The sequence below is a fragment of the Pinus tabuliformis genome, chromosome 7 (genome assembly GCF_031772625.1).
Source record: "Pinus tabuliformis cultivar Carrire ecotype Pingquan chromosome 7, CPIR1, whole genome shotgun sequence".
Taxonomy (NCBI): domain Eukaryota; kingdom Viridiplantae; phylum Streptophyta; class Pinopsida; order Pinales; family Pinaceae; genus Pinus; species Pinus tabuliformis.
In genome coordinates this window covers 659002225-659011605 of record NC_142293.1, presented here as the reverse complement: position 1 = coordinate 659011605, position 9381 = coordinate 659002225, and positions in this window count along the sequence as shown.

Here is a 9381-nt window from a genome sequence, read left to right as displayed (position 1 = left end):
ATCTATAACTATGCATTTGTGCATTTAGACATGCAATACAACATTCTATTTGTAGAAACATGGTCCTCATCAAATTTTGGGCATGATTACTCTGAAGGGGACTTTCTCGGGCAGAAAGTCGGATTCAAGATTATTGAAGCCTTTGTTTGCTGCCATGTCTCCAAAGAATCAAGGAAGAATATTGAATCAATAGCGTAATCAGGGGTATTTCTCAGTTACACATAAACTCCTCATAACTATTTTCTTTGCTTGCCATCCCTCAAAATGACAGTTCTGTGAAGGGATGTGAAATTTGATGAGGAGAAAGCAATGTGGTGCTCTCTTGAAAGGGAGCTTCAGATCCCACTAGAAGAGGAGCTTTTAGCTCCAAAGGAGGAACCTCAGGAAGTTGTGGAGTAGCAAAAAATTGAGGAGCAAAGAGTGGAGATAGCCACTCAAACATAATCATCCAAAGAAGGTTGAAAAAGAACCAGGGAAGTTGAGATACTTGTGTAGGATGTGAGGGAGGATGTGGGTTATCCTTCAAATCAATGCAGGAAGACAAGGTCACCTGATTGGTACACTGGATACATGACTCTAATGACTAAGGTTGTAGAGACTGAGACATCCTCTTTCAAAGAAGAAATAGAGCAATTTGTATGGGTTGATGAAATGTTGGAGGAATATGAATCCATTGTAAAGAATAGTGTTTGGGAAGTGGTCCCAAGACTAGAAAATAAATGAGTAGTGGGTTCGAGAAGGATTTTCAAGGTAAAGGTTGCAGCAAACAGAATCATAGAGAAGTACAAGGCCATATTTGTGGCCAAATGATACTCTCAAGTTGATGAAAATTACTATGAGGATACCTTTTCTCCTATAGCAAGGTAATCATCCATTAGATCAATTATTTCTCTTGCTAAATAGATGGGGTGGAAGATCCACCATATCGATGTAAAAACATCATTTCTCAATGGGGTTATTAAGGAGGAGGTGTACATCAAGAAAATATAAGGTTTTGAGACATTTTATTGAGAGTATCATGTGCATAGACTCAAGCAAGTGTTGTATGATCTCAAACAAGCACCCTGTACTTGGTACACTAGGAATGATAACTATCACACCGTTTGGGCTTCACCAAAAGTGAAGCAGATTCAAACCTTTGTGATATCTTGGTAGAAGGTAAATTTCATATTATTGTATTATATGTTGATGATTTTATTTTCACTAGTGATGAGCAGTTGATCAAATATTTCAAGGGGGACCTTGCAATGGAATTTGAAATGAAGGACATGGGTCTTATGCACTACTTCCTCGAGTTAGAAGTATGGCAAGGTGATGGGGAACTCTTTGTCTCTCAAGGAAAATATGTAAGTGATATTGCCATAAAACTTCCACATGGACAATTGGAAACACATGGAGACACCTGTAGCGACCAACTCGAGGAAGCAGGATCTCAATTCAGATGAGGAAGTGGATGATAGAATTTATCAACAACCAGTGAGTTCACTCATTTATCTTGTGAAAACATGACTAGATATGTGCTATGTAGTCAACCAGCTAACATAATCTATGGTGAGGCCAACCTAATTCTTTTAGAAGGCATATAAGATTTTTTATGGTATTTCAGAGGCACTACTTGGTTTGGAATATGGTACAGACGGACAAAGGGAGTGAATTTATGTGGCTTCACAAATGAAAATTAGGAAGGGAGTCTATCAGAATGAAAGAATACATCAAGTGGAATTTATGGTGTTGTATTCGTAGCTGGGGAAGCAAGAAAAAATATGTGTCGTGCTCAGTTCAATAGAAGAAGAATACATAGCTATAAGTCGATCAACATGTGAGGTGATATAGATGAGAAAGATACTTGTTGGATTGTTTAGTTGGATGATGGATCCAACTGTGATATACTATAATAATTAGAGTTGCATCAAGCTCCCTGAGAATATTTTGTTTCATGATCGATCCAAGCATATAGATATCTGATATCACCATTTACGGGTGTTAGGGACTAAATCTACCTCAGGCTAAGAAAGGCAGGATCTATGGTAACATCAAAACATCCTTAACCTGGTAGCTAGCCCTACCAAGTTGGGAGAGGGCTCTCTCCTTGTCAATCTCAGGAAAATATGATCAATAAAGCTTGATATGACTGATGTAAAGACTAATTCTAGGCTAGGTATATGCTCAGAGGAGTTTGATTGAATTTAATGTTGGTTTGTTGGCTCAAATGTGAAAGGCAGATTTGGGTCCAGGGAATGGACACAGTCTTGCAGAGATCTCTATGGGGCGAGGTAGATTTAGCATTTCAAATTGAGTGAGATGGAGAACTTTTAGACTGGTGAGGAGTTGGAGAGGGCATGAAAGTATCAGGGATCCTTTTCAAACAGCTAAAAACATAAATAACTAAACAAAACCCTAGGTAGAGCACTGCAACTCAATGAATTCTACCATTGTCCTTGTTTCATTTAGTTAATATGAACAGAGAGAGATAATGACATACATAAAACATCTATAAACCTGCAATTATAGAAGGAAACACAATACCAAATCAAATTTGCCACAAGAATCTCATAAACTACTGCAAACCCTGGTCTATTCCTTAGCCAAACTGCTGAAATGAGTGTACAATAATGCTCAGAGCATTCACAAGAGTCAAACCTTTACAAATGACTAAAAAACTACTAGATATATGCAAAAAACAAATCATGCTAGGCTTTAGGGGTCTAATTCATGAGTTTAGGAGCTATTTGAACAAGATATAAACTAAGAACTAGAAAGTAGGCAGTGGAACAACATGCCTCTAAAACCTAGGAAACTGATTCATTCGGTTGCAGACTACTTTTTCATGATGAATCTAACTCTATGAGTGAAAATTTAGCATAATTACATCAATTCACATTAAATTACATCATGAATTTGACTATTAGAAAGAGAAAAGTCAAACTGTGTAGAAACTAGGTGAAAAACAGAGTTTTTTGGCCAAAATGAACAAATTTCATCCTATGCGCCACGCTGATTTCCCTATGCGCTACGCTAATTTGGAGCTACGTTTGGAGGTTTTTGCGGTGTCCAAATTTACTCCAAGTGGACTTTTTGGAAAGGTATTCCTATCTAATTTCCAGAACAAGTGGAATTTCGGAATTTGGTCTTCATTTGCCCCTCCAAAAATGAGTTCTCCCAACACTACTTCCTGTGTGTCCAAAAAGGGGCAGAAAGTTCATTTTTGAGGTGTTTTTGACCTTTTTGGAAGCTCAAAACCTGTCAAAATTTCTTGTCCATGTGAGGGAATTCATATTTTCCATTAGAAATCCAAAAATTCTAAGTTTTCCTCAAAAGGAGGTGTCTAGCAAAAGTGTGTGCCAAGTGGCGCGGCGCATCAGGGAAAAAAACCTATTTTTTAGGCCAAAATTTCAAAATTTGCCAAATGTTCCCCAAATTTTTTGAAATTTTGGCTGAGTTTTCCTCATGAGGTGCTATGTTGGGATAAGGAAGCCTCAGCGAAGATTTGGAATCTATCTTTCTCTTTTCTCTTCCTCATGGCTTTCTTCAACTTGGCCTTCAAAATCCTGATTCTCACTTGGCACACCTTGTTTCTTGCCAAGTAGTGGTATGCCATGTTCCACAACATATTTTTCTTGTTGTTGGCCTTCTCTAGCATCCTCTCTAAGTGCAAGTTTGTCCTCTCGAGCGAGATTCACGATCAGCTTGAATTTCTTGTTCAAGTGTTATCAACTTGGTTTTCCTCCTCTTGGCAGCTTGTCAGTTTGCTTTCATGTTTTTGAGCTCCATGATGATTTGCTGATAGAGTTTTTGGGGAGTGAAAGGGTTTAGGGAATGATATTTAGGGTTTTAGGATAGAAACTAGGGTTTGGGGTAATGAGATTAGGGATTAGGGTAAGTAGTCTTAGGGATATCGAGAATATGGAATGAGTAAATATAAATGAAAAGGGAGGGAGAAAATGAAGTGAGGGAGTGAGGGAGTGAAAATGATAGGAATGGAATTTAGCAGTGAAAATACAAGTTTTTAAACCCTAGGAAATGTTATTTAAAAAGCAATGCAAGGAGCTAGGGTTTCAGTTTTTTCCCATTAAATCACCATAAACACTAAGACAAACTCATTCATTGGCCATGAAGGAGTGTTAACTTACTTGGGCAATGAAGAATTTAGCAATTTGAGAGTCTTTGACGAAGATGTGAGCAATTTTTGGCCTTATAGTCTTGTGCGCCATGCCACCTCACAAGTGCACCATGCTGCCTCAATGCGTCACGCACGTTTTAAAAATACACTGCAGATCACTGCCCAATGCGTTGTGCCAGATGAGTGCGTCGCGGTCTAACCTAGGTGTGTCACACTTTTTGCGGGACACTTTTGGAGGCCATCCTGGTGTCCAAATTGGGCAAGAGATAGCTCGTTGGAAATCTTATTGAGTCTACTTTCAAAAAAAACTTTAATTTTTCAATTTGGAGTTAATTTTCTTTTCCAAAAGTCAAATCTCCTAAGATTGGTCAAAATGTGAAAAATGGGGCTGCCTAAAGGTAGAGTGTTGTTGCAATCAACTTTTGAAGGTCTTTCTCAACTCCAAATTGAGCTCATGATAGCTCATTGGAAATATATTTGTGTCTAATTATCATTTGACTCATCAAGGAAGTCATTTCGCCAACCAATATAGGATAAATCTTGATTTTCCCAACGTCACTTCAGAGGTGCAGCAATTCCCCAGAGGCAACTGTATTTTTGACATTTCTCTAAAACCATCACATTTGTGTAAAAATTGAAGGATTTTTTTCTTCCTTGGCCTATTTTGGACAAAACCCTCTCTCAGTTTTCCCAAATTCATCTTTTCTTGCTCAGAGACATCATTGGAGTAAAACCTATCTTGATGTGTGGAATAGAGGAGTTGTTGAAATGAAGTGAAATGAAGGGGATAAGGGGCTTCTAAATACTTAAGAAAATTTTGGAAGTAGGGAGGGATGTTAGGAATTAGGGGAAAGTGGAATTTAAAATATTGAGTGAGGGGAAGCGGTCCAAAAGGGCAAAACATAGGATTAGCCTAGAAAATTGTTAAATTGTAGCAAGAAACTAGGGTTTGTGTGAAAACGAGGAATTTGAGGGATATCAGTGATGGGAAGTGCTCAATAAGGTACATTAAGGATAGGGGAAGGTGTATGAACATCAGGATACAAGTTTCACTAATTATTTGACCATCCAAGAGAAATTACCTTCAAAACCCTAGGAGAGGGAAATGAACCTTACCTAGGCACAACTGAAGCATGAAGAAGGTGTAAAATGACTCATTGTAGCCTGACATGATGATGACAACCCTCCGAATGATGGTACACTCATCGGAATGGTGACATGGACTGACATTTGGACAACTTTGAAAGGAGTGAAAGCAAACCCTAGACCTAATACCTAGTGACCAAATTTTGCTTGAAGACTCACTGAAATGACAAAATTTGACCAAGAAACCTTAAAATCACTTTGTAAGAGCATTTTTGATCACTGGTGGAAGGCTTAAAAGACTTACACTAACATTGGCTCCAATGGGGATGGTAGCTCCTTGGAGGTGCCAAGAACCGCAGATCTTTGGGAGAGTAGACAAGTGCCTTCATTCATTGGGCAATGGAGCCAATAACTTCAAAACACCCAAAAACAAATTACAATGAAACTTTGACTCAAGACTCATAGTTGAACTGACTAATTCAAAACTGAAACAAGACTTTCAAAAGTTGAAACTGGACACTCAGCTAAAACTATCTTTAAATTGATTGAAACAAAAAATGACACAAGACTAAAACAAAAATGACAAAATAGAAAATATGCTCAAAATGGAGCTTATTCAATACAACCTACTCTAGTTGTTCCATTCATCACCTGATCAATTGAAATGAAACAACCAATGCAACCAAGTAAGCATTCTAGCTGCTGTTTGCATTCTCCACAAGTGCTTGCTTATGAACAACAATAGAGAACTACTGAAAGGCAACTCCCATGACAACTTGGAAACAGATCTGTTCAATCATATGGATTCTCCATCTGCCTCCAAAAACACTACATAAGGATCTTGAAGTTCATGCACACTAGGGCTGAGCTCATCCAATCGATTACTTCTCTTCTCCTCATACCATGAATGCAAACTTTGATCTGAGCTTTGTGATGAGACTCCTGCTGAAAATGACAAAGAAGCTGGCTTCCAGATCAAGTTTGTATCAATACTTTTGTCAAACTCACAAATAAGAGAAGGACTTTGACAGTAGACATCATCCAACACATCAGCTATTGGATCATGAAAAACTTGAAAAGACTGTTGCGACCCATTTTCTATTGGTTCTAATGAGATGGCATAATTTTCTATAGGCTGCTTATCCTTTATTGAAGATGTACTATGCAAATTTCCCTTCAAAGAGTGAGATGATTCAAAACAAAAAGGTACGGAATCATCTGGCATCATTTGATCATATGGTCCAGCTTCCAAGTCTTCATTTGCAACTTGACAATCAATGTCATTCGGTGGCTGCAACTCTGGATATGAAGAGTCTTGAACAAGGTTTTCATTGCCCTCAAGATGGTCAAGATCGAAACTTGTCAACAGTTGATTTCTGATTGCATGAATGTTGTCTCTGATGAACTGAAACGAAGCAAAACAAAAAGGCAAAGATCCTTCACTTGCTTCAAAATTTGCTGCACTTTCCTCGTCATTTCCATAGCTATATGTGATGGCTAAACATTGTATTCGAGCTACTGAAAATGAACTTCCTCCTTCCACAAACTAGCTGCTGATTTGTCTGCAAGATTAGCTTCTATTTGGAGAACATAATCATCATCATACTGATCAAACTAAGGCAAATCGTCACTAAAAAAACATCATCAAGCATACATGTCATATCAAAAGATCTCTCTTCTCCAAGATGATCTATAAAATAATCATTATTAAATCTATGACAAATGGGATAAGAAAGAAGATGTTTTGGATCAACAACTTGTTCTTATTCAATCAGAAAGCCATGGGCTTGAACATTATACTCATTCCTTGTTGTGATCCTTTGCATCATCTCTTCCACTGCACTTACCAAAATGTCAAGTTTTACCTCTAGAGATGTTGATTCCTCTGGATCTATGTTTTTCATCTCTTCTTCCTTCAACTTTGCCCTTTGGATCAACAAATGAGCCTCTACATCTACTGCATTGTTCTGCATCTCTTCAAGTGTTGCAAGATTCCTTTCTCTCAGCTGAAATTTCATTTCTGGATCAAAGGCACCCGGGTAGTGCAAGGGAGTGGATCCAAGAGGAGGTCTTATATTAACCGGCATCGAAAAATAGACTTGGTTAAACCTGGCTGAAAACTGTTGTACTATCTCCCCTGGAAATATTTTCAGTTGGTTATACTCTTCTATAATCAAGAAAGGGTTTTGTCTTACCACCCACCTGTCGAGGAAAAATTTGACGAACTACTGGAAATCTAAGATGCTTGCATCAAGCAGGGTTTTGAACCAACTCTTGACTTTGCCTTACAAAGAAATATCAAAAAGCCTAATACTAACATCTTCTTCATCAACCTCAAAAAGGTCGAGAAAAGATTCAAAATTCAATACATGTCTCTCAAGAGTGATATTGTCACATTCACCATCAAATCTTGGTAGATATAGATCATGATTTTTAGGGAAAGCATGGAATATAGGAGGTAAAATCAGAGCCTTGTATCGATCTGGAATTCTACAAGGTATAAGGGCATGTACAGAAAGTATGGAATCAGTCTTGGTCTCTTGAGGTTCATCAGCTTGAAGATGATCATCACAAGATTCAGGAAAAGGGTCTTGATCAAGCTCAAAGGCATGCAAATCTTTTCTATTCACAATCTTCAAAGGGAAGGAATCAAATGCAGGCCGAGGATCTTTTTTCAAATACAATATACTTTGTAAATCCTTCTTGACATTCTCGGGAAAAGAGAAGAAATAATTTATAACAAAGAACAAAATGTCTTGGATGAAATTCCAACTTGAATACCTGATCTTTCCATACTATCCTTTCATGTTTCTGCTGGTCAAGTTCATCCTCCAGTGGAGTCCTTGGATCTGATCTCGAAATTGATTTGAAGTTGCCAGGTGAATGATTTCATCCCTGCAATGTCTGATCGTTGTCCACCATCAACAATCAGATCTGAACTTGATTACATTTTGCAGAGGAAACCAAATGTTCAGTTCATAAACTAAACCAAAGATTGGCTGAAGCAGCATTCATCTATTATGCACTTGTAGAGCAAGAGCAGTTCAAAGGCTACTTGGCTAACTTCAGGCTCCATCTATAGTTTATAAAGGAATCAACAAACTTTTTTTTTCCCCAGTGGAGTCACCAATATGTTAGGGCCTAAATCTACCTCATGTTGAGAAAGACAAGATCTAGGGTAACATCAAACCATGCTTAACCTAGTAGCTAGCTCTACTAGGTCGGGAGAGGGCTCTCTCCTTGTCAAATCTCAGGAAAATATGATAAATATAGCTTGAGATGACTGATGTAAAGACTAATTTTAGGCTAGGTATATGCTCAGAGGAGTTTGATTGAATTTAATGTTGGTTTGCTGGTTCAAATGTGAAAGGCAGATTTGGGTCCGGGGAATGGACACAGTCTTGCAGAGATCTCTATGGTGAGAGGTAGGACAATGATTTATCATTTCAAATTGAGTGATATGAAGAGACTTTAGACTGGTGAGGAGTTTGAGAGGGCATGAAAGTCTTAGGGATCCTCTTCAAATAGCTGAAAACATAAATAACTAAACAAAACCCTAGCTAGAGCACTGCAACTCAATGAATTCTACATGTATCCTTGTTTCATTTAGTTAAGATGAATAGAGAGAGATAATTTCATACATAAAACATATGTAAACTTGAAATTACAGAAGGAAACACAATACCAAATCAAATTTTCCATAAGAATCCCATAAAGTGTTGCAAGCCCTGGTCTATTCCTTAGCCAAACTGCTGAAATGAGTGTACAATAATGCTCAGAGCATTCACAAGAGTCCAACCTTTACAAATGACTGAAAAACTACTAGATATAGGCAAAAAACAACTCATGCTAGGCTTTAGGGGTCGAATTCATGATTTTAGGAGCTATTTCAACAAGATCTAAACTAAGAACTAAAAAGTACGCAGTGGAATAGCGTGCCTCTAAAACCTAGGAAACTGATTCATTCAGTTGCAAACTACTTTTTCATGATGAATCTACCTCTATGAGTGAAAATTTAGCATAATTACATCAAAATCCATCAAGTCACATTAAATTACATCATGAGTTTGAATATTAGAAAGAGAAAAGTCAAACTATGAAGAAACTAGGCGAAAATCAGAGTTTTTTGGCCAAAATGAGCAAATTTCATCCTATGTGCCGCGTTGATCTCCCTA